This window comes from Bos grunniens, chromosome 5 (assembly GCF_055505025.1).
Source record: "Bos grunniens cultivar Pamir isolate PY7600 chromosome 5, Bosgru_T2T1.0, whole genome shotgun sequence".
NCBI lineage: Eukaryota > Metazoa > Chordata > Mammalia > Artiodactyla > Bovidae > Bos > Bos grunniens.
In genome coordinates, this window is record NC_141169.1 from 24489603 (window position 1) to 24516196 (window position 26594).

Sequence of the window (26594 nt, forward strand, 5' to 3'; positions counted from 1 at the left end):
TGTGTGTGTGAAGATTCCCAGGAGAGGGCTGGTAAAATTGTGTGTGTGTGTTGGTAAATCTGAGAGTCCGTGTGTAAGCCTGCTTCCTTTCTTTTTTATAGGGAATTATCACTATGTCAGGAAAAGTAAATCGTGAGTGCAGGCACAGGATGTCTCTGGGAAGACCAATGAAAGGCACAATGGCTGCTTCCTGGAGAGGAGCTGAACCCTGAGGGATAGAAGTGGAAGGAGTCTGACTTTCCACTGTACACCTTTTAACATTTTTGAAATGATATGACTGTGTTATCCAATTAAAGTGTTCTTAAATCTGAGCATTGAAGAATTCCTTAAAGGGGAGAGAGTCCTTCCCCCCTGGCAATGGAGGAATCCTTCCTTTTCCCTGATAGACAGGCTGTGTCCAAACACTTTCTTTGACAGTTCCAGGGCTGAGAAGTCAAGTCTAGAATTTGTTCTGACGTTGAGCTGAAGTCCATGTTCCCTCCCCCATGCTCTTTCCTCTCCCCATTGGTTCTAGCTCTTTCTTTGCAGTGCTGCTTCAGCTTCTTCCATTCCCCAGCCTGTAAGTCATTTGCAGGAAGCTCTTGCGGTTTCCCCAGAGGTCACAAGCAAGAACCTGGCGGTGAGGCAGGTGTTGTTAATGAGCAAAGCGGGCCTTGCCAGGTCCACTTGAGAGTGCACCTTCCTCCTGGAGATGGGACACAACGAGGGTGGTAGATGCCATGGCAGGAGACGGAGAGAGTGTGTGCATGCGTGCTCATGTCTGACTCTTTGCGATCCCAAGGACTATAGCCCTCCAGGCTCCTCTATCCGTGGGAATCTCCAGGCAAGAATACTGGAGTGGATTGCCATTTCCTTCTCCAAGGGATCTCCTCAACCCAGGGATGGAAGCCATTGGCAGGTGGATTCTTTACCATTGAGCTACCTGCAACTATTCCTCCCCAAGGAAATACTGCCCTGGAAGGAAGAGAGAGGGCCAGATATTGCCATTTCTTCCCAGGGACATCAGAAACTGAACATTTAAACAGATCAATTTAAAAATGTTGGCAGCTAGTTTTTTAAAAAATGTTGTGCAGAACAAGAAAAATGTATGCACAGCATGTGGGTGCATGTGGATGGCAACCAGTTTACCATCTGCTCTGTTGTCTTTCTTCTGAGTACCATGAGAATATCTCACTTTGTTGTATTTTTTTAAACATTTATTTGGCTGCACCGGGTCTTAGTTGCAGCGTGCGGGATCTTTATCTGCGGCGTGTGTGATCTGGTTCCCTGACCAGGGATCGAACTCGGGCCCCCTGCACTGGGACTACGGAGTCTTAGCCACTGGACCACCAGGGAAGTCCCTCACTTTGTTGTGTTCTGGTTGGATTTGCAATGGGATGCTCGTGCCAGCACCACTGTCATCCACGGGAGCTGTTCATCAGCCTTGTTATAGCGCTGGAGGTGGGAGTCAGGCAGCTGGGTTACCGTTCTGGTCAAAAGCACTGTATGATCTTGGGGAAACAACAAAAGCACGTCTTCCTGTGTTTGCATTTCCTCAATGTTAAGCTGGATCCTAATAGGGCTGCTTTATAGACTGTCTCGATGAGTTTCCCTTCTTTGCTGAGCTTCAGAAAGTTTTGGAGCTGGAAGTCTGAGATGGGGGTGCGGGTGTGGTTGAGTGAGGCCCCTCTTCTGGGTCACAGGCGTCTCTTCCTGCCTTCACCTGGTAGAAGGGCAAGGCTGCTTTCTCTGTTCATTATCCAGCCACAAGCTTGATTGTTTTCTGTTGGGGAATGGAAATAGGGCTCTTCACTTGGATAAGATAAGCAATCAGGGGCTTTCGCTAATGAACAGGGGCTGAGCTCCAATTCACAACATCTTGAGAGACAGGCCATAGCAGCATATTTACTACTAAACTGTGCCCAGGCAGGTGTTTTGCCAAAATTGCCTCCAGTACCCTGTCAGTCAGCTAGCTGCCTCCTAAGAAATCCCTTTGGAGGAGTCTTGTCCCCTCTTCTCACTGTCCCATGCCTTCCCCTCCAGTTCTGGAGAGTTCTTTCCCCACCCAGAGGCCATGTGGACAACACTGGTGATGGTGAGGCGGGAGGTAGATGGCCCCCCAGGATAAAGTGGTAGGAGATTCATTCTCTATGGACCAAAAGTCTAAGATGACAATAGCAGGACAGTTAAGAGAGGAGGCTGGACCCTTCCCAGACCACGTATTTCTCCTTCTCGAGGTCAGGAGACCTCCCTGACTACACATGGGCCAAGTGGTTCCTTGGAGGTCAAAGGGGAGTGATGCCAAGAGGTACTTTAGCCATAGGCCTCTGCAGTAGAACCCATCTTGGCCAAGAGTTGTGTGTGCACACGTGGGAGAATCCTGAGATATACAAAATACGGACTCTGAACCAGGCAGATCAAAATGACTGGCCAAAGGAAGCCAGAAGAAATGCCCCATAAAGGTAATTCAAACTGCCATGAGGGTGCAACTCTGGGACTCTCCCTCTGGAGTCTGCCCATGTGTCTATCAACACGTACTGTACTCTTCTTCCTTTTAATAAATACTTGTTTCATTCCTTTCTGTCTTTGTGGGAATTCTTTTTTGCAAAGTTGAAGGGTAGGGTCTTATCACTTCCCTGGTGGTTGAGTGGTTAGGATTTGGTGCTCTCACCATCGTGACCCAGCCTCAGTCTGTGCTTGGGGAACTTGAGCCCTGCTTCAAGCTGCTGCAGCTGAGGCCACCTGAAATCAATGGGACCCCTGCCTCCCAGCTCACCCTGCCTCTCTTCCACCTGTCTTCTTCCCCATCTTATTCTGTCTTGTCTCTCCTGGCACCCTAACACGCCTCCCATCTGTAAATACTATCAGGAGTCTTTAAAGACAAGCATTTTTCAGTTACTCCTAGTTTTCTTTTTCCTCTCTCCTGCTAACCCCTGTTAGAGTTGAGTAAAAGTTAGCGATTATAGCATTTATGTACCATCCATGCCCAATTGCCATACAGCACAGTAAAGATGACTGTGCACATCTGTGATAGTTGATTTTATGCATCAAGTTGACTGGATCAGGGGATGCCCAAAGGTGTGGTTAAATGTTACTACTGAGTGTGCCTGTGAGGGTCTTTCCAGAAGAGATTAGCATTTGCATCAGTGGACCGAGTAAAGTGGATTGCCCTCCCCAGTGTGGGCATGCATTAGGCAATCCACTGAGGTCTGGAATAGAACAAAAGATGAAGGAAGGAAGCATTCCCACTCTATACCTGACTATTGAGAGGGGACATAAATCTCCTGCCCTCAGTATTCCTGCCTTCAGATGACGACTTGAATATACACCACTGACTCCAGATCTTAGCCTTCTGATTGCACCACCAGCTTCCCCAGGTCTCCCGCCTGCAGATGTTGGCACCTCTCAGTCTCCATAATCTGTCTCCTTCTCAGCCAATTCTTTATAAAGTATGGTGTGTGTGTGTATACATATATATGTGATGTATTACTATATAAGATATTTTATACATGTATATACATATATTTCTTTCTGTTTGCATACATATTTACATATGCATTACAGATTTACTGCAAGGAATTGACTATAGGATATAGAATATATGGGGTATATATTGACCATTGGTTCCATTTCTCTGGAGAACTCTAATACAACATCACTAACTGTGTTGGATTAATTTGGGCTTCAGTTAAATTGTCACGGTGCCATGTTGCCTGTACATGTTCCATCTTTGTTGCTCTTGCTTATATAGACTGGCTGTTTTTATACAACTTTAAGGAAAATGTAAGGCAAGGGTCACAGTCAGGTCAAAAAGTAGTAGCTAAGCTGTGCCTCATCTCAAAAACTATGGGTTGGTAAAGATGGTTGTTGAAGTGAAGTGAAAGTCACTCAGTTGTGTATGACTCTTTGTGACCACGTGGACTAAACAGTCCATGGGATTCTCCAGGCCAGAATACTGGAGTGAGTAGCCATTCCCTTCTCCAGGGAATCTTCCTAACCCAGGGATCCAACCCAGGACTCCCACATTGCAGGTGAATTCTGTACCGTCTGAACCTCCAGGGAAGCCCAAAGATGAGTGTTGCTGCTGCTGCTGCTAAGTCGCTGCAGTCGTGTCCGACTCTGTGCGACCCCATAGATGGCAGTCCACCAGGCTTCCCCGTCCCTGGGATTCTCCTGGCAAGAACACTGGAGTGGGTTGCCATTTCCTTCTCCAATGCATGAAAGTGAAAAGTGAAAGTGAAGTCGCTCAGTCGTGTCCGACTCCTAGCGACCCCATGGACTGCAGCCTACCAGGCTCCTCTGTCCATGGGATTTTCCAGGCAAGAGTACTGGAGTGGGGTGCCATTGCCTTCTCCGAAGATGAGTGTTAGGCACCTATTAAAGTTAGAACTATTAGTCGGCCCCTAGAAGACATCCTGTTGAATGAATGGGTAGGAATGTAGAGTTGCAATGCTAAGATTAATACTCATTAACAAAAGCAGAGTGAGGCGTGCTCTGGGTAGTGAGGAATTCCTCCTGAGAGGAAAGAATCCAGATGCTTGCATTCACGCTGGTACCCCAGTTGATGGCACAGAGAAGAGAGTTTCCAATATAAAACTGATGGGGCTATGCAGTGAGGCCTTAGCCTCTGAAGTTCTTGTCCCAAGTTGCCTTAAGGAAGGGATATAAAAATGTAAAGAGCAGGCTCCCGTTTCAAAGTCTAAAAAGTATGAAAATATCTTAGAGAGAGGCATAGCCTCTTCTAAATTCCAGGACTTCAGCAAGGGGTAACAGTGTGAAGAAAGCTGAGCACCGAAGAATTGATGCTTTTGAACTGTGGTGCTGGAGAAGACTTTTGAGAGTCCCTTGAACTGCAAGGAGATGCAACCAGTCCATCCTAAAGGAGACCAGTCCTGGGTGTTCATTGGAAGGACTGATGCTAAGGCTGAAACTCCAATACTTCGGCCACCTCATTCGAAGAGTTGACTCACTGGAAAAGACCCTGACGCTGGGAAAGATTGAGGGCAGGAGGAGAAGGGGGCGACAGAGGATGAGATGGCTAGATGGCATCACCGACTAGATGGACATGAGTTTGGATGGACTCCGGGAGTTGGTGATGGACAGGGAGGCCTGGCGTGCTGCAATTCATGGGGTCACAAAGAGTCGGACACGACTGACTGAACTGAACTGAACTGAACTGAATAGTTATATAGCAGCCAAGGAAAATGTCCATATGAACTGAACTGTGGGGACAAGGTAACAAAAGATCTCAGGAGGTACACAGAAAACTGGACTATCACAGTAACCACAGATGAAGGTAGTAAGCCACATGGGGAACTGGAATAAGTGGAAACAGCTTGAGGGGCTTGTAGTCTCAATTATCTTAGAGGGTTGAGGCTCAGGGTCACTCATGTTGACTGACACCAGTGCTTTCAGTCATTTATTTTTTTATTAAAAAAAAAAAAAAAGGTTTGTTTGAAAATCTTGCAGGTGTCAGGCTCAGTGGATGTGTTGGCCTTGGTCAGGGATCTGGAATAAGTGGAAATCTGCCTGCAATGCAGGAGAACAGGGTTTGATCCCTGGGTCGGGATGATCCCCTGGAGAAGGAAATGGCAACCCTCTCCACTATTGGCTTGAGAATCCCGTAGATGGAAGAGCCTGGCAGGCTACAGTCCTTGGAGTCACTAGAGTTGACCCAACTGAGCCAGGAATCAGTGAATCTATTCTGTAAAGGGCCAGCTGGTCAACTCTGATGTTATATCACAAAGGGAGCGATAGATAATAAGTACACAAATGTTTGCCTATTGAATGTATTCCAATAAAACTTTATAGAAACAGGTGGAGGGCCAGATTTGGCCCATGACCCATTTGTCGTTTGCTAATCCCTAGAGAAACAGTCTCAGGCTGTTCTCTGATGCCTCTCCAGATCTAATCTATAGCCCTTTCCACCCTGCTGTCTATCTCAAGAGGTTGACTTCTGCAAACTGTGTCACCCAGGACTCCCCACCCTCTGGCTTCTGGTTAGATTTGGCCAATAGGAGTCACTGGCAAGAGATCAGGAGTTGGGAGGAGAGAGAGGGTGGAGGAATTGAGTCCATCTACTTCCTATCTTTTGGGCTGTGCTTTGGCAGCGGCTGTGTTCCTCTTCCTGTGGTCCCAGCTCTGACTGGTGTTTCGTACCTATGGCTGTACCTCTCATGCAGGTCCAGTCTTGGCTCCCTCCCCGTCCTTCAGCCCTAGGAGTGGTACTGGTTCCCCACTATTCCCAGTCCTGAGAGCTTCTCCATTCCTTGCTGGTTTCCATGCTGTTGCCCACCCCTCATGTGTGGTCTCTTCATTAAACGCTCTTCAATTCTCCCTGCAAGTGTGCCATCTCTTCCCTGCTGGAGAGTGTCTGATCGTGCCCTTGTGTGGACAGTCACTATTTCTGGGTGTACCGGTGCTGGTTCCAGCCTCAGATCTAGGTGGAAAGGTGATCTAGGCCAATCAGAGCACTGAATCACCCAGGCCATAGAAACTGTTTCTCAAATGTTCTCATAAACCAAGTTGTTCCCATCGAAGGGAATAACAATAGTTATGTAGATGCTACCAGGAAGTGCTATCTACTTGAGCCTGGGATTATATGAATCTGGAGTTCCCAGTCGCTATTTCGTGAAGCCTGAATACAAGGCCCAGTGCCAAGATGGCAAAGTCCAGAGGTGATCTTGTTTGAGACCCTGGAACTGAATCCACTCCTCAGTGATTTTTTTTTAATGAAACAATAAAGTTCCTTGTATTTCCTTAAGCCAGTTTGAGTTGAAGTTTCTGCCATTCGTATCCTAAAGCTTACTTTATAAAAACAAAACCTGTGACCACTTTAGACAAATTTCATTTTACTGACTGAATTATCTGCATAGAAAACCAGTCCTGTTTCCTCACTGGATTAAATACAGTTAAATAGAGTTCAATATACTGGATTTCCACAGTGACAGCAGGTAGGGAGTTGATTTGCCATCTTCCCCCTTCCGAGAGGAGATAACTAGAGCCCAACGACTCTTTGCAATTACTGCCTCGCCTCCAGACAGACACACCTCCCAAGCCATAATCTCACTCCCTTTGAGGCTGGACAGGAGCACAAAGAGGAGAATTTTCCTCTGAGTGAATGAAGAGAGTGGTGCCATCATTGGCAAGACAACAGTGGCACCAACAATGGCACCGCTCTTTTCATTCACTCAGAGGAAAACAAGCTGAAGCCTGGTGTTTATTAACTGCTGTAAACAAATTGTGAATTTGTGCCAGTAACCAAAAAAGAGACAACTGGGCATAATAAACATTAATTCTCAAAGAGATCCTCTAACAAATAACCTAAAAGATCCTTTGTGGACTCCAATGTGTTGATTATGTTATTACTAAAACTTATTCTGCTCATTGACTCATTTAAGAATTTGTTGAGTGAATGTCAGCCTGGTGTAGTACAGGCAGGGCTAATAGATTTCCTTTCTTGTGCCAGTTATGGTTGTGGCTGCCCATTGGGCTGAGTTGAGAAAGAATGTGAGGCTAAATCTGGGTTCAACAAGAATGAATATTATAGGCAATTAAATGTGTCTTTGGTAGAAGTGGAAGAAAGGGGTGCCCAGAGAATTTGTCATCTCTATGAGTTGAAAAAAACATTGTCTAGAATGAGAAGAAGTAGATTTGGAATAAGTCACTTCCAGTCTATGTGCTTTTATTTCTGCATTTGTGAAGTTGGGGAATTGATCTAAATAACTTACCAGCATTCCTCGTTGCTTCCCTTATTCATCTATATGTTCTTTTTTAAGTTGAAATATAGCCGATGTACAGTATTATGTTAGTGTCATGTATAGTACATAATGATTTGATATTTGCATGCATTATGAAATGATCACAATAAATCTGGTAACCACCAGTCACCATACAAAATTACTGTAATATGATTGACCACATTCCACATGCTGTATATGACATCCCCATGACTTATTTATTCTTTATTGTGTAACCGGAAGGCTGTACCTCTTAATCCCCTTCACCTGGTTCATCTACCCGCACTCCCCTCCCTTCTGGCAACCATTTGTTCTCTTTATCTGTGAGTCTGTTTTCATTTTGGTTTGTGTGTTTGTTTTTTAGATTCCACATAAGTGATATCATGTGGCATTTGTCTTTTTCTGACTTATTTCACTTAGCACGATACCCTCTACATCATCCATATTGTTGCAAATGGCAAGGTTTCACTATTTTTTCTGGCTGAGTAATATTCCACCAATTGTACCATATCTTCTTTATCCATTTTTCTATAGATGGACACTTAAGTTGTTTCTATATCTTGGCTATTGTAGATAATGCTCTAATGAACATTGGGGTGTATATATCTTTTTGAATGAGTGTTTTTGTTTTCCTCAGCGAAACACCTGGAAGTGAAATTGCTGGATCATATGGCAATTCTATCTTTAACTTTCTGAGGAATCTCCATACTGTTTTCCACAGTGGCCACACCAGTTTATCATCCCCCTCCAACAGTGCACAAGGGTTCCCTTTTCGCACACCTTCACCAACACTGAGTATTTGTTGTCTTTTTGATGATAGCCCTTCTGACAGATGTGACGTGGTATCTCATTGTGGTTTTGACTTGTAAGTCCCTAATGATTAGTAATGTTGACCATCTTTTTGTGTATCTGTTGGCCATCTGTCTTCTTTGGAAAATGTCTATTCAGGTCTTCTGCCCATTTTTCAATTGAGTCCTTTTTTTTTTTTTTATGTTGTTGAGTTGTATGAGTTCTTTGTACACTTGGGAATCTATCCCCTCATCAGAGATACATTTGTAAATATCTTCTCCCATTCAGTAGGCTGTCTTTTCATTTTGTTGATAGTTTCCTTCACTGTGTAAAGCTTATATGGTCAATTAATCTAAGACAACCTCTTCAATAAATAGTGTTGAGAAAACCTGACAGCAACATGTGAAAGAATCAAACTGGACTATTTCCTTATACCATACACAAAAGCAAACTATTAAAGGGTTAAACAGAAGACCTGAAACCATAAAACTCCTAGAAAAAAAATATGTATGCATTCTTTTATTCATTGACTGAGGCTTAGCAGCTGTGGTTGATATTTCTCTTCATATTCGGGGTGATTTTCCATTTTATGAATGCAGTTCTCTCTAACATAGAAGCCAGAAACTTACTTTCCCAGCACTCTATGTAATAGTTAGAATGCAACCATGGAATCTAGGTCTTCCAGTCAGGCATATCTGTCCTGAATTTGTTTGGAAATCAGTGATGGTTAGAGGTAATCTCTGCACAGAATTCATCTGGCAAGGATGAAGGCAGAGACATCAGTTTGTTGAGGCTGCAGTTATAGAGGGTCTGGAGGGGATGTCCAGTGTCTGGCTGTGGATGGCATTCCAGTTGGGAGCCGGGGGTCAGGAGGGATGAGAGGCTCCCTGGGAGAGGGGATGCTGATGACTTCATTGGAGCGGCTCTGCAGTACAGGTAGAGACATTGTTCCCGGGCTACAATCCATCTCTGGTCCTCCTCCAGTGACCTTTAGCTGTTTAAATTCTTTTTAAAATAAAATCCTTTTACTGCTGAAATGAATCAGAGCATGTTTCTTTGTTCTCAAAAAGCTCAACAATTTATGATCAGGACTGAATGCCTTCAAACAGACTTTTTTCTCCTTTAAAGATGAAAATTTTAATTCTCTTTCATGAATTATAAAGAATAGGCTTCGCTAATGCTTTACAATGTATTCTGTTGCAATTATCAGGAAGATGATCGTTGCAGATGGATCAATATGTATCTTAAGGGAGATGTTTCTCACTTTTATCTTCATTATTCTAAGTGCTCTAAGGAAAATACAATTCTTTCAGTATTTATGGTTCACAGTTTGATTTCATTTTATTTATTTATTTTGGTTCACAGTTTTATATTGAAAGACTCCTCTTCTTCATTATTGTTAGTGTGATTATCAGAGTTTGCAAGAGTGCTTGGTTAGGTTTGTATAGTTTAATTATTTTCTTCAATTTTCTAATGATTAGAAGTATCTCATGAGGGGAGGATTACCACAGCAAAGAAACTCACTTGACTGTATTTACGAGAGTTTCTTCTGAGGATTTGAAACTCACTCCCCAAACTCTGTGTACAAGAAAGACCACATTGCTTCATTTTCCTTAATCAACTTAAGTTTCACTTCAACCTCCAACCTTCATTCTTTCTGGAGTTCTTTCTCCACAGATCTCCCGTGGCATATTGGGCACCTACCAACCTGGGGAGTTCATCTTTCAGTGTCCTATCTTTTTGCCTGTTCATGGGATTCTCAAGGCAAGAATACTGAAGTGTTTTGCCATTCCCTTCAGATTTCTTCAAGAAAATTTGAGATACCAAGGGAACATTTGCAAAAGATAGGCACAATAAAGGACAGAAATGGTATGGACCTAACAGAAGTAAAAGATATTAAGAAGAGGTGGCAAGATTACACAGAAGAACTGTACAAAAAAGATCTTCATGACCCAGATAACCATGATGGTGTGATCACTCACCTAGAGCCAGACATCCTGGAAAGTGAAATCAAGTGGGCCTTAGGAAACATCACTACAAACAAAGCTAGTGGAGGTGATGGAATTCCAGTTGAGCTATTTCAAATCCTAAAAGTTGAGCTATGAAAGTGCTGCACTTAATATGCCAGCAAATTTGGAAAAGTCAGCAGTGGCCACAGGACTGGAAAAGGTCAGTTTTCATTCCAATCCCAAAGAAAGGCAATGCCAAAGAATGCTCAAACTACCACATAATTGCACTCATCTCACATGCTAGTAAAGTAATGCTCAAAATTCTCCAAGCCCAGGCTTCAACAGTACATGAACTATGAATTTCCAGATGTTCAAGCTGGTTTTAGAAAAGGCAGAGGAACCAGAGATCAAATTGCCAACATCCTCTGGATCATCGAAAAAGCAAGATTTCCAGAGAAACACCTACTTCTGCTTTATTGACTATGCCAAAGCCTTTCTCTGTGTGGATCACAGCAAACTGTGGAAAATTCTTCAAGAGATGGGAATATTGGATCACCTGACCTGCCTCCTGAGAAATCTGTATGCAGGTCAAGAAACGGTTAGAACTGGACATGGAACAACAGACTGGTTCCAAATTGGGAAAGGAGTACGTCAAGGGTAGTGTATTGTCACCCTGCTTATTTAACTTCTATGCAGAGTACATCACGAGAAACGCTGGGCTGGATGAAGCACAGGCTGGAATCAAAATTGCTGGGAGAAATATCAATAACCTCAGGTATGCAGATGACACCACCCTTATGGCAGAAAGGGAAGAAGAACTAAAGAACCCTTTGATGAAAGTGAAAAAGGAGAGTGAAAAAGTTGGCTTAAAACTCAACATTCAGAAAGCAAAGATTATGGCATCTGGTCCCATCACTTCATGGCAAATAGACGGGGAAACAATTTTGAACTGTGGTGTTGGAGAAGACGCTTGAGAGTCCCTTGAACTGCAAGGAGGTCCAACCAGTCCATCCTAAAGGAGATCAATCCTGAATATTCATTGGAAGGACTGATGCTGAAGCTGAAACTCCAATACTTTGGCCACATGATGCGAAGAACTAACATTGGAAAAGACCATGATGCTGGGAAAGATTGAAGGCAGGAGGAGAAGGAGATGCCAGAGGATAAGATGGTTGGGTGGCATCACTGACTCAATGGACATGTTGGACTCATTAACCAACATGAGTTGGTGATGGACAGGGAAGCCTTGTTTTCTGCAGTCCATGGGGTCGCAAAAAGTCAAAAACAACTGAGCAACTGAACTGAAGGAAGACTCTCAGCCAGTCATGGGTAGAGGCTAGGATCTCAGGGTCTGTCTGGAGGGACCTGGAACCTTGGAAGAGATACAACATTTACTGGCAATACCTCCTGAAAAGGGGGAGCAGGGAAACATCCTGGCTTCTCTCTGTCCCCCTTCAGTTCCCTGCTAGAGTCCTTCCATTGGCCAAGTGAAGTGAAGTGTTAGTCATTCAGTTGTGTCCAACTCCTTGTGACCCCATGGAGCCTGCCAGGCTCCTCTGTCCATGGGATTCTCCAGGCAAGAATACTGGAGTGGGTTGCCATCCCCTTCTCCACGGGATCTTCCCAACCCCGGGACCGCACCCAAGTCTTCTGCATTGCAGGTGGATTCTTTATTGGCTGAGCTACCAGAGGAGCCTGGTGAGTCCTAGACCATGGAGTCACAAAGAGTCAGACATGACTGAGCAACTAACACACAATCTCCAGCTTACAAATGAGGGATCTGAGGTTGAGGTGCTTCTGAGGTGACATTGGTAGTAAAGAACCCGCCTGCCAATGCAGGAGACATAAGAGACCTGGGTTCAGTCCCTGGGTTGGGAAGATCCCTTGGAGGAGGGCATGGAAACCCACTCCAGTATTCTTGCCTGTAGAATCCCATGGAGAGAGGAGTTTGCTGGGCTACAGTCCATAGTGTCGCACAGAGTAGGACATGAGTGAGGTGGCTTAGCACACAAGCAGGGAGTTAAGAAATGGGGTCAGAGTAACACAGCTGGTAAGTGACAGAAACCAGGTTGGTAAAGTCTAGATTTTCAGAAAAGGAAAGCATCTGTAAGAGACTTTCATATACACTCACTATAGAGCCCACTAATCTGCTGCATCTGTTCCATCAAGTTGGCCTTCTCTTCATACTATAGCTGGTCTGTCCAGGCTCTATCTGGATGCCATCTCCTCTCACCTACAGAAGGGCATCGTACCTGCAGTTCTGCCCACTCCATCTTCATTGTCATGGGTTTTCCTTCTATTGGGTCATTCCCATCAACAAACAAACATGCTGCACTAGCTCCTATATTTGAAAATATCTTCCCTTGACCTCAAAAATTCCTCTGGTTATTACCCTATCTTTCTAATCTCCTTTGCATCAAAACTTCTTAAAGCATTTCTCTATTCATCTCTACTTCCTCTCCTCACATCATTGTGAAGGTTATCAGTGACCTCTGTGTTGTCATTTTAATGGGACTTCTCCACTTCCCCAGAACCTGCCTGCTGATGCAGGAGACTCGGGTTCGATCCTTCAGTCAGGAAGATCCCCTGGAGTAGGAAATGGCAACTCACTCCAGTATTCTTGCCTGGGAAATCCCATGGATAGAGGAGCCTGGCGGGCTACAGTCCTTGGGGTCACAAAGGGTCTGACATGACTTAGCAACTGAACAGTGACAATAGCTCCATAAATCAGCATCATTTGATGTTGCTGATTATGTTCTTCCGCATAAAATGCTTTCTTTCCTGGCTTCTAGGATAACGCTCTCAGTCCTTCTGCTGAGAAGCACCCTTTCAGGCTCCTTTGCTAGATGTTTTTCAACTTCTTGACCTCTAAACACTGACATGCCAAAGGACTCAGCCCTTGGACTGCTTCTCTCTCCTCTCTATATTCACTCCCTAGGTGATCTCCTTTAGTCCCATGGGTATAAAATTTATCTAATGATAAAAAACACTTGCCTTTCTATCCCCAACCTTGACCTCTTCCCTAAATCCCAGACTTCTATATCCAAGTGTCCACTCAACATTTCCACTTGCATGCCTAAGATCTTGTAGTTGGAAAACTGGAGCCCCAGGAGAGCTGGCATGCAGTTCCTGTAAGTCTAAAGTCCTGAGAATCAGAAGGGCTGGTGGTGGAAGTTCTAATCCAAAAGCCAGCAGGCTGGAGACCCAGTAAGAGCCAGAGTTTCAGTCTGAATCTGAAGGCCGAACAAAAACACTGTCCCAGGTCAAGCAGCCTAGCAAGAAAAGTTTTTCTCCCTTGAGAGAGGGTCAGCCTTTTTTGTTCTATTCAGGCCTTCAACTGATTGAATGAGGCTCCCTCACATTAGGGAGGGTAATCTGCTTTATTCAGTCTACTGATTCAAATGATAATCTCACTCTCACAGACACCAAGAATAATGTTTGACCAAATGTCCCAGCACCCTGTGGCCCAGTCAAGTTGACACTTAAATTAACCATCGCAGTTGCCCAGAGAAAAACCTCGGAGTTGTCCTTGACTTTTCTCTCTTGTACTCCATATCAAATCAATTAGCAAACCCCAAAGGCTCTTTCCCTTCAAAATGTGACCAGAATTCGACCATATTGCATCACCTCTACCACTCCCAGCCCATTTGCCGTTGTCTCTTGTCTAGATGATAACTGCCCCTCTATTGCCATTGTTCTCATGCCCCCTTTTCTATCCTAAACACAGTGGTGTTTAGGAGTGATGCAGTTAAAATGTATCAGCTCCTGTCACTACCACATAGAAATCTGACCTCTCAGGTCATTTTGAATTAAAGTGTCCCCCAGCTACCTCACTCACCCCATCTCTTCCCATCCTCCCAGCACTCACACCACATCAGCCTCCCTGACATTTTTGCTGAGCCTCAAACCCATGTGCCCAGCACATTCATTTCAGAGCCTGTGCATGTACTTTTCCCTCTGTCTTGAAGGTTTCTCCCCAGGTATTTTTAAGCCTCACTCCCTCGCCTGCTCTATCTAGATCTCTGCTCTGTGCAGAAGACACTTTATTTAAAACAGCACACTCCATCGCTCCCTCTCCCCCACCTCCATCACTGTCTTTCTCCATCCTTTGCATTGTTTTTCTTTACGGAACTTGCTATGACCAGCACGTAGAAAATACTCAGCAATGTTTGGTTCATGAATAAATGAATTAACAAGCTAATTAGCTAATCAATGTCAGAAAGCAGTCAAATCATTGGCTTAACCATCCTGTAGAACTGTTACCACACGGAGCTGGCCATAAACAATAGCTTCCATACAGAGATCCATAATTATAGAATTTCCCTTGAGGTAGCAAATTATTGTCCTATATGCAATTATAAACCAGAATACTATTTACTAATTTTTCTTACCTGCCAGGATTCTAGGAATCTAGACATTATTAAAGCCTCAAACAAAGGAAATGGAGACTGGGAGAAAATGTTCTGTATATATCAGTCTTTAAATTGCTGGTGTCTGCTTCTCAATGCAGCAGGCACTGAGGGCCCAGCAGTCAGTGGGCCTTCTGGGATGAATCAGCAACTGTCTTCTCGTTGAAAGAGATGGATAACGGAGGGCTGTTCTTCACATCCTTACTGATGTTATGTTGTACTTTTAGAGTTACAACAATAACAGCTGTAGCTTAATGAGCCTCAACTGCAAAGTATTCTGTGTTAACTGCTTTACTTTGAATTCTTTTACCCCTCATTATTGCCTTAGGAGCAATATGATATTTCTTTTACAGGAGAGTGAGACTCAGAGTTATGTCCCTTTCTTGGCTCACATAGTAAAAGAATATGAAAATAGAATTCCAACCTAAACCAGTGTGAGTCCATAACCAGCAGAACTCATGAGGATGTTTCTTTTTCAAAATGTAGGGCAATTTCCTCTGATTTTAAATTAGATTTCTTAAAGGTGCCATGGGTCTTTGATATCTTTTGTTTGGAGTCTTCATTAATATTACTGAGGACCCTCCCCTTAGGATTAATGGCCTTTGTGATACAAGAGAGAGAATGGATGCAGCCTGGCTAGAGAATCTTAGGTGACTTTGTTGACTCCTTAATGGTGGCATTGTTCCATGTGACTTATGAGGACATGTGATTTATGACTTAGACCATGGAGACTATATCACAGTAGACCATCTCAAGTTAAAGGTAAAAACTCTCAAAACAGTTTTTACAGGTTAAGCCTCCTTGCTACACTTAGATGTCTTCTCATAATTTGCTCCTCAACCTGGCCCCCTGACATCATCTTAGTCACTCCAAAGTAAGCAGTGAGGCCATCGTGAGTGGAGAGGGTCTCAACAAAGATGAAACCATGGCCTCTGCCCCAGTTTGGGAATGTCTGTTATGTTGGGCAGGGCTCACCCGGTGATCTTATCCGCTCAAGAACTCTCGGCCTCTTGGTGCACACAGCATCAGGTCACAGCACTGGAAAAACTAAAAATGGATCCTGCAGCTCCAGATGTCTCACCTGCAAGTTCATTATTGAAAACCTCCTGAGTCGTCTTCACTATAAAACCAACTCCGAAGTTTTCATAAACCCTAAACATTCTTGCTCTTGCTGTATAATCACACTATGATCATAATTGGAGACTGACGGTACAACACCTTATCTGAAAGGGAATTTGGGCTCTAAAGAGGGACAAAAGGACTTCACTAGTGGTCTGGTGGTTAAGAATCCACCTGCCAATGCAGGGGACACAGGTTCGATCCCTGGTCCAGGAAGATTCCACATGCCATGAAGCAACTAAGCCCGTGTGCCACAACTACTGAGCCCACATTCGAGAGCTTGTGCTCCGCAACAAGAGAAGCCACTGCAGTGAGAAGCCCGCACGTGGCAGCTAGAGGGTAGCCCCACTCACTGCAGCTAGAGAAAGCCTGGGCACCGCAACAAAGATCCAGCACAGCCAGAAATAACTTTTAAAAAAAGAAAAAGAGGAATGACGAAAGCACCCTCCTGGGGAGCCAAGGGAAAGCATACCCAGGCCAAGTTGCATTTTTTGCATACCTCAGCTCTTAAAGCACATTCTATTTCCATTTGGGGAGTTCCACTTGTAAAGTCTCCACAACAGTTAACTTTCTTTTGGTCTTTCTATGGATGACACAGTAGACATTTCCTCTCCTAGTAATTTGAACAGTGGAACTGGGTTAGGATTTCCCCCCTCCCCTCCCCCCACCATTCTAGCCAATGGCCTCTGCTGATGATTGCTAGACAGTTGGCCCAGTTTCTATGGTTTAGTCTTTGGGGTTTTGCTGCACATATTCTGGCAGTCAGCTTCTTCCTATTTTCTGGAAGAGTTGTTTGCTTACCCTCCTCCCCAGGTTTGGGTTGATCTGTTCTCAGCTTTAATTGCTGCATTCATGAAATCTTGCCATAATCATTTCTTTAACCTCTGCGCAATTCAGAGATATTTGACTGTAGTAGCTGCCAAGGTTCTGGCTCATGCTTTAGTCATGGCCTGACTGTACCATTCTGAGACTAGACTCCTGGCTGCCCTTCCCATTTATCTGCCAAAACCCTATAGCCCATTTCAAGAATTTTCTTTTTTTTCAGTTTCTCTGTGAGTTTCAGGTTAACCTGTTATGTGGTCAGTTTCATTGCCTATCTTTATCTAGAGATTATGTTTTAACTTCCTACTTGTTGGAAGCTTGCTATCTCAGGACTGTCACCCTGATGTAGTAATCAAATTTTGGCTTGGTACTCTGGTGTATTTCTCATAAACTCTCTTGTCCAATTTCCCCTTCCCTCAATGACCTTTTCAGCTGATGTCATATTTGGGCTGGTTGCCCCAAGAAATGGGAGAGGTTGGGTATGATGACACTAAGCAAACATCCCTAGGCCATGTCAAATCATAAAATGATAGAATCTTAAAGTTGGGAGGGTACTTAAAGTTTGGTTAGTTCAACTTGCCTGCCAGTCAATGCAAGAATTTATTCTACAGCAACCATAACCCCCTCTCTTGCTTATACCCTTTCAAGCAGAGAGAATTCATTAGCTGGCTAAGTAAGTTGCTCTCTCATTCCCTGTTCTGATAACTGGAATTTTTTTTCTTTCATTGAGGAAAGTAAGCATTCCTTGGTCTGTGGCCACAGCACTCCAACCTCTGCCTCCATGGCCATATGGCCGCCGCCTCTTCTGTGTGTTCCTTCCGTGACTCTTATAAAGACACATGTCATTCAACAGGTCGTAGGGCCCACAGGTTAGTCCAGGATGATCTCCTCATCCAAGGTCCTTAAATTAATTATATCTTCAAAATTCTTTTTCCAAATAAGGTCACGTTCATATGTTTAGGGAATTAAGATTTCGACAATGCACATATCTTTTCTTTGGGAGGAGGGGCACCAGTCAACCCACCAGAGTTACCAACTGAGTACTCTTGGGTGTTACAAAATTCACAGCTCAGTTGTTCTTTATCATTTTAGGATGAACTTGATTTTATCCATCACCTTTTTCTTTCAGTGATCAAACGTTTTATGCAAACTCAGAATCCAGTGAAGAGATTTCACTTCCACAGTAGCACTTTGTAACTTAAGCGATTGGCCTGATGTATGGCACCCCACTCCAGTACTCTAGCCTGGAAAATCCCATGGACAGAGGAGCCTGCAGTCCATGGGGTCACTGAGGGTCGGGCACAACTGAGCGACTTCACTTTCACTTTTCACTTTCATGCATCGGAGAAGGAAATGGCAACCCACTCCAGTGTTCTTGCCTGGAGAATCCCAGGGACGGGGGAGCCTGGTGGGCTACCGTCTATGGGGTCACACAGAGTTGGACACGACTGGAGCAACTTAGCAGTAGCAGCAGCAGGTCTATGTTATAATATCAGGAAAGTAAAAAGAATGATTATATTAACATTATACACCAAAACAGATAAGCAAACAACACCCTCTCCTCTTTTTTTTTTAACTCTTCCCCTCCCCCACCCAAGATTTGTAGTTCATCAACTGTAACTCTTTTTGCTGTGATTGCTCATTCAGATTATGTTGGTATTTTTAGTTCTCCTTATTAAAAAAAAAAAAAAAAGACTTTCTACTTTTAATTAAAATGGAAAATTTCCACCCAACATTGGGTTGACTTTGGTCTTCTGGGAAATTCTCTCGTGTAGCCTCTGTATCTGAAACACAAAGTCTTTATAAAAAATACTCTGTGATGAAAGAAAAATTATCATAATTCCAAAGGACTTGGCCTATAATTAGTTGCATTTTTAAATGAATTGCATTTGTCTTACTGTTTTTTGGAAGAATTAAATGTAATTTGTATCTCTGGGGTAAAAAGATCAACTTCTTCATGTTTGGTCATCGATCATGAGGCACATTTGTCTTGTTCACACCACACAAGTCTGTCTTCTTGGTGTGAAAAATATTGACGTTTGCTACCCCTTTTGTATCACATGTAAGTGACACAGGAAGGGAAAAAGGGAGAGTTAGTAATTTGTTGTCATGGAAATGAGTTAATACAAAGCTGGTGGTTTGAACTATGTCTCAAGATGCTTAGGAGGGGGAGGAGAAACGGTGACAACATCTATAGCCTCGTGAAGCCAAAACCCTTAGAGAAATCCTGGCAGGTTTTTGTCCCCTCTCTTTCTGTCCCCTTCACATGAACATTCAGCTGTTGGACCTTCATTGATCTAACAGAGCCAGACAAGGTCACAAGAGTTCTTAGGCTCTCTGTTCATGGCATGGCTAAGTGTGGTGTTGAGTGGAAACTGCACTGGGTCTCTGTGTTTTCTGAACAAGTATGACTCCAGTTAGATAAGAGAGACCAAACATGGAGACATTTGTAGCAGCTCCCCTTCACTCCTGGCCTTTAGATTGACTGCCCAACTTCCAGTGATGCCCTTTTTACTAGGAATGACCCTAAACCACAGAGTTGTCCTGTGTACCCCTGTCTGGATCATTGACCTCGAGTCTCATCATCAGGTGCCATTCAGTAGATTTTCAGTCACTGGCACAGGGCTGGCACACTGAATATGGACCCAAATTCAAGTTGGCCAGTCATGGTAATTTGTCTTTCTGATCATGGTGGATTGATCTAGGAGTGGCCATCTGAGCCAGACTAGACAAGCCAAAATTGTTTCCCAGAACTTTTCAAGCTGGAACTAAGAGAAGACCGTTGGCTCTATTTTGGAAGTGAAGTTGTGATTCCTTGGACCTGAAAGTGGCCACATTGGACATCTTTTCAAAGGAATCCTTACCAGAGAGTGGAGTGTAGAGTGGCAGATGGAAGTTGGAGACAGAACTTTACCGGCAGACCTCAAGTCCCCAATTCAGTTGTCCCCAAGGTTGAACTGCACTTCCAACCTTTTCTCAGCTATGAGAATCCATTCCTTTAAGATCCTGTCACTTGACCAGGTCATCTACAGATGGGATACTCTCCCTGGAATTCATGAGACTTGCAACACACTTCTCTACATCCTTTTTGCTATGCTATGCTAAGTCACTTCAGTCGTGTCTGACTCTGTGTGACCCATAGACGGCAGCCCACCAGGCTTCCCGTCCCTGGGATTCTCCAGGCAAGAACACTGGAGTGGGTTGCCATTTCCTTCTCCAATGCATGAAAGTGAAAAGAGAAAGTGAAGTCACTCAGTCGTGTCTGACTCTTAGCGACCCCATGGACTACAGCCTACCAGGCTCCTCCGTCCATGGGATTTTCCAGGCAAGAGTACTGGAGTGGGGTGCCATTGCCTTCTCCAACATCCTTTTTGGTTGAGTCCAAAAGCAGAGCTCTTTGTATTTTTATATCTCCTCTGACATTTTCACAGCCATTATCATACCTCAGAAGAGCTCTGGAGGTGAGTGGGGCCAATTGTCACCATTGCCATTTTAAAAGGAGGAAGCAACTGCATTCCAGAAGGATCAAGTGTTTTGTTCAAGGCTGCTGAGTTAGTCCAGGACAAAACCAGCCTAAAAATTGGGTTTCCTGACTCTCAGAGCTTTATCTCTGCTCCACTTACATTTGACCAAAATCAAATGAGTCTTGTGGTTTTGTCTTCTGGCTCTTAGTCTGAGGAAACAGAGAAATGGGCCTGGGAAGTGCCCCTCCAACTGGCATATGTGGACGTGTAACAGATACACGAAGCTAAGGGTGGGGCATGGGGGCCGGGTTCATTCTGCGCCTTCTCACAAAGTGGGATTGAGACAGTTAGATGCTCAATGCTAACACAGTCTGGTAGAGTCTAGAACAGGACAAGAACAACGTGGGCTGAGGCTGAGGAGGATAATCTGACCTAAGGAGAAACCAAAAAATGTATGTTTCTACCATCCGTGCATGTCTTAGGAGAGAGGCCATCATGTCTGGGGCCATTTTCCAAATCGGGAGAAGGAATTTCTCTTTGCCAGGAGGGCTGGGCAGTCTCCATGGAGGCAGACATTTGCCTGAAGAATTACTTGGCTGTATTGCTGGATGTGGTCAGCTACATTTTCCCCTCCAAAAGGTGAGGAATCAGAGATGGCTAGGGTTTCCAGATGGTTCTTCCCAGCCATGCCCCTGAGAAAAGGAGCCACTGAGACTCCATTCAGTTCAGTTCAGTTCAGTTCAGTCGCTCAGTCATGTCCGATTCTTTGCGACCCCATGAATCACAGCACCCCAGGCCTCCCTGTCCATCACCAGTGGGGGTGGGAAATAGTTGGAGGGTGTCTTGCTGATAATCAGGTGGACCTAGGAATGTACTCTGAGGCACCTCTTTCTAGCTCAGACCTCTGAAAAGAAAAAGAAGCTTTACTGATAGTAATTGACTTGCTGACATTTAAGTGCTCCCAAAATTTGAAAACGAGAGAAATGGGACTGACTTTTTGAATGCTAAACTCTAATACCAATATATGTTGGATTAGATGGGAATGGTCAATGGAAAATGACAGGATGGCTTCTAAGGCTCTTGGGCTGGCTGAGAGTAGAAGATGGGGTGGTCCAAGGGGAAATGGCGGTTGTGATGGTCAAACATGCAATCAGAGCAGAGAGACATACAGAGACAAGTTCAAACCCTGCCAGCGGAGAAGGAGACAGCCATTGGACTTTGAGCATGCAACACCATTCCTAATGGGTAAATGTACCATTGTGTTTTGAGTATTTACATCCAGTCTGTATAACCATCCCTGTGTGAGATGAATGATGCATTAGGCTAAGTTGGCCTTGCAGCTGTAAACCTTTGGCTTTACCCAGTTCCCCTTGATCTGATGTCACATTCAACAAGCAATCTCCTGACAGTTTTCTAGCTTTTGCAAGGAAGTCATGCCATCAATAAATCCTAGAGACCTCAGAGACTCTTGGCCCTTCTAATGGTGGTTGCTCATGAAGAGTGAAGAACTTGGCATTCTGATTTTTCACACTAGGCCCTTGAATGTGATTAGCATGAGCTTGCCTTGGAAGATAACTGCATGTGGTGCTGACAGAATCATTTACAAACTAATCAATTATTTGCTTTTGCTGGTCTTCGTTGCTGCACAGACTTCCTCTATCTGGAGCGAGTGGGGGCTGCTCTTCGTCGCGGTGCCTGGGCTTCTCACTGCACTGGCTTCTCTCGTTGCGGAGCACAGGCTCCAGGTGCACAGGCTCCAGTAGTTGTGGTACACGGGCTTAGTGCTCCACGGCACGTGGAATTTTCCTGGACCAAGGACCAAACCCACATCTCCGGCATTGGCAGGCAGATTCTTATCCGCTGTACCACCAGGGAAGTCCCAAAATCAAGTTTTGAGCTTACCAGACTTATCATCTGACTGCTGATGATTGTCACCTTGTAAGGTAACCCTCTAAGGCCAGCTGAGAAAGCACATTTAAAACTTTAACATGTCCTTTTTGAGGGGAAAATAGATTCAGTAAGGTAAACGTGGTGGGGGTGGAGGGAACACCCAAGCCTTAGGGTGGTGCTGAAACTGTTCACAGGATGAGTGTGATAGCAGTGAGCGTATGCCTCACAGACCCACAACCACAGGGCATGTAGCTGTGGTTGTGCTCAAATGCATTGCCTTATTTGACAGAGGCCACACTTACCATGGGCTACTTGCCGCTGATGACTAAGGCATGCCCATTCCTGGGAGACATGGGCCTCCTCTGATGCTCTGATAGCCATCTTTGACTCCCCAGCTATCTAGGCAAACCTTCTTTAGATTGCATGGCAGCTTAGAATGCTTCCATCCAACCTTCCTTCTCACTCTCCTCCACTCAGAGTCAGATTTTCACCATACTCCTTACATGTGCAGTCTTATCTCGACAACTGCTTCTCAAATGTCCTGGATTAACACAAAGAGGAATGAAACAACATACCAGCAGAGGAGAGATGATGCTCTCATTTTGGGATCCTTTGAGTAAAGTTTGGTGAAGAAATTATTTTCAAAGGTATGGGCAGGATATAGAGAAACCACAAGGAAGAGTGGTTGCTAAGGGCCAGTGAGGTACTCTACCCTCACTAGGCCTGAAGAAGCAAGAGGAGGGGGCAGTTACTAGAATGCAGAGACTGAGAGGCCCATGGAGAGAGGCCTGCCTTATGGGAGCTGGATGCAACTCTGTGAGCCCCTCACCTAGAGGAGCTAAAGGAACCAATGCTCTTGTTTCACCGTCTTTCTCCCTCTCATCTCTTACTGGTGCTCCCACTGGCCCAGTCTAGCCGGAAACTGCGGGGAAGGTGGGCCTGTTGATGCAGTTCAGCTGCATGCGTCCTACAGCAGGGAGGAGAGAGATGGGGAGTGAAACTGGAAAAGCTGGAGGGGCATCTCCAGCTAACAGACAACAGCGAGCTTGTGTGTGGTGGCAGCAAACCTTCCCTGTAGGCCCCCAGAAGCAACAATGGCGAGAGAGAGCCCCAGGCTGGCAAATTAAAGCACTCCAGCAGCTTATCCCTCCGCATCTCTTAGCCTCAAACTCCCCCATGTGGCAGCTTTATCCTCAGGCTAGGAGGTTGATAACCACAGCCATTTCTGGTGTCATATTCCGTCTGTACAATGTCCAGAGATAGAGAAGGCCGTCTCTTCTCTTGTGATTCACTCAGGCATGAGAAAACCTTTCTAGAAGCCCCCTAAGGGAATCCTTTATTGCACATGGCCACCCAGAAGAGGGAGATGTTTTGGACAAGCTTGGGGTTCTATTAGGAAGGAGGAAAGGGGCTGCTATATCCATTTTCTACACAGCGAACAGTGCTCATTCGAATGCACAAGTGTGATCAGATTGTTTCCTGCTTAAAATCCTTCAGTGGCTTCTACTGCTCTCATGAAAAAGCCCCACATTTTCCCACAAGCATACAGGCCCTTCCTGCTATGGCCCCTGTCTGCTTCCTCAGCCTCAATGCTCGGCCTGCATTCCATCCTGCAGTCATATTAAGCCACTTGCACTTACGCAGATAAATCATGCTCCTTGCTCGGTCACTTACTTCTGGGCTGTCACTGTGTCTTCTCGCTAGAGAATACACTGCTTCCTCTGGTTTTCTCCACATCTTGGGAAATGCCCCCAGCCGTCACTTCTAGACTTCCCCAGCCCTGCTGTGTGCTCAGGGCACTTTGTGCTTCCCCGTATAGTATCTGTCTGATCAGCAGGAATCTCTCCTGGGATCTGTGCTCCAAGAGGTAGAAGTTTGTACCTACTGCGAGGAGCTGCTGACGTCCAGGCTAAGAGCTCAGGTTCTAGCATCAGACAGCCTGGATTTGGCTCTTGGCTTCACTTCTTATAGCTAGTGACCTTGGGCAAGTTATTTAAACTCTCTGGGCTCCTATTTCCCCATCTGTAAAGTGGGGGCAATAATAGTAACTACTTCATAGGATCATTGAGAGGGTCAAATGAGATGATTCATGTAAAGCATTCAGCACAGTGGCTGGCACCAAGTCTGTGCTCTATAAATATTTGTGTAATGAATGTGGCAATATGGTAAACCAAGCTGGGTCTTTCCAAGTGCTCTGGGAGTACTAGCAGGTATTCTAATATTCTTGCTTAGACTGGAGACTTCCATGGCCAATCTTAAATATGTGGTTGAGAATACAGAAGTATGTTGGCCTCTCAAATAACTCCCTCACTAGCCTATCAGGTTGCTCACATTTTGCCATTACAGATTGACTCTTTCAAATTAGTGATCAATCCATGCAAGCTCACTCCCTGTTCCGAAAGACTCAGCCTTAGCCAACTGGTCAACGGATATTGGACTTCAAAGGAGAAGAACTCTACACTGAACTTGGAAGACAGTTGGTATTTAGACAGGTGGAGAAGAAAGGAGACAATGATCGAGATAGTGAGGAGAAAAGAGAGGGATGAAGAGTTCATGGCATGACTGAGGATAGCATGTGAATCCTGAGGGACTGGAAGGTCCCGTAGGGAAATCCTTGGACACAAAAGTAGCCCCCTTGAAAAATGCAAATTCACTTAAAGTTGATATCACAGAATTTTAGATCCCAAAAGGAAAATTTTAATCTCCTTATTTGAAGAAAGTTTATCTCAGAGAAATTTAATATCTTGACCAAAATCACGAAGTTGGAAAGAAAGACTGTAAGTTCAGGTCCATTACCAAGCCATTTCTTAATTAGCTTAGTTTCATTTCTTGTTAATAAGCAGCTGAGATAATGGAGTGAGAGAAATTGGGGCATCACTGGGAATGGGGAGAAAAGAGGAATCTTTGAAGACGTGGAGAGGTGGGGAACTTGAGTGTCTAACAGTAAGCCTCTTTTTATTTTTTTTAAATAATTTACGTATTTATTTTTGGCTGTGCGTGGTCTTCATTGCTGTGCAGGCCTTTGGCGCTGTTGCCCTGAGGCAAACGGGATCTTAGTTGTCCTGAGGCAAGTGGGATCTTTCTGGGTGAGGGACTGAACCCATGTGTCCTGAATTAGCAGGCAGATTCGTTACCATTGAGCCACCAGGGAAGCCCCTAAGCCTCTTTTTCTAATCCTCTTGTCTTTCTGAACAGGGTCTGATCAGTGTATTCCCACTGAGGTATAAATGACCGAAAAGCTCAAACCAAAGGCTCTGTCCTCCAGTGGCCTGTCGTCAAGAGGGATCTATGTCATAGAGGCCCTCACTGAGGAAATCTGAGTTCTGGTTTCAGTCTGTCAGTGGATCACGCTATAACCTTGGGAAAAAACAGCCAGTGAACCACGTAAAACATTCTAACCCGATAATTCTTAAAATCTTTGAGGACAGTTGCTCTATCCCAGCCCCCTCCCCACTCCCAAGCCTTCACTTATCCCAGTTGAATCCCTCCCATTCTTTAAGGTTCTTTAGTTTCTGGTTTAGCCTCGTTGCTCTCCTCTGGTTGGGCTGCAGTCTGTCGGGTCTCAGTTCAAGGTACCAGGAACGGAAGATAGCGTTCCAGGTGTACCAGGAAATGAGCGCCGTCCTCTCTGTCTGTACTTCAATTAGTGGAGGGGAAGGACTGGGCCTGCTGGTGAGCTTCGTCTTATCAGTGCTTTCCTGCCATGTTGTGCCAATCCACTGGGCTGCATGTGTATCCATCCAGCAGGGCTATCACGGGCTAAAGATCTCTCCAGAAACAAATTTAGAAAAACATCGTTAAAAAGCTTGCAGACCTTCAAATATGTTACGTGGACAGAAGTCCCTTGGTTTACCTGTATGCAGGCACAATCAAAACGGGAATTGTTATTTCTTCATGAGCTTACATGGGCTCCCACTGGTCTTCTTCCCCCTATTCTAATAATGCTCATGGATCTTCCTGGTTTATATCCTGTGCTGGGTTGCCTCCAGACTCACCAGGTTCCCATTGTCGAGATCCACCTACTTCTCTTTAAAAAAAAAAATTATTTATTTTTGGCTGTGCTGGGTCCTTGTTGCTGCGAGGGCTTTTCTCTAGCAGGGACTCCTCTCTGGTTGGGGCGCTCAGGTTTCTGTCATTGTGGAGCACGGGCTCTAGGCACGCAGGCTTCAGTAATTGTAGCACGTGGGCTCAGCAGTTGCAGCTTCCAGGCTCTAGAATGCCAGCTCAATATTTGTGGCGAACAGGCTTTGTTGCTCCACAGCATCTGGGATCTTCCTGGATCAGGAGTCAAACCTGTGTCTCCTACACTGACTGGCAGATTCTTTACCACTGAGCCCCCAGGGAAGCCCTCAGTTCAGTTCAGTCGCTCAGTCGTGTCTGACTCTTTGTGACCCCATGGACTGCAGCACGCCAGGCTTCCTGTCCATTACCAAC

The 26594-nt window shown here is 44.8% G+C and overlaps 1 long non-coding RNA gene across 4 annotated transcripts in view; it reads left to right on the forward strand.

The window, feature by feature from the left end:
- The window catches only part of LOC147371417 (uncharacterized), an 82923-nt gene that overhangs the window by 15588 nt on the left and 40741 nt on the right, over positions 1–26594 (forward strand). For 3 of the 4 annotated variants that reach the window (XR_015163554.1, XR_015163553.1, XR_015163552.1), the window contains one exon: positions 102–311. The exons of the other annotated variant lie outside the window; for it this stretch is intronic. This is a non-coding gene — a long non-coding RNA (uncharacterized LOC147371417). Of the gene's footprint in view, positions 1–101; positions 312–26594 lie in introns of those variants that run through there. 4 annotated transcript variants of the gene reach the window in all.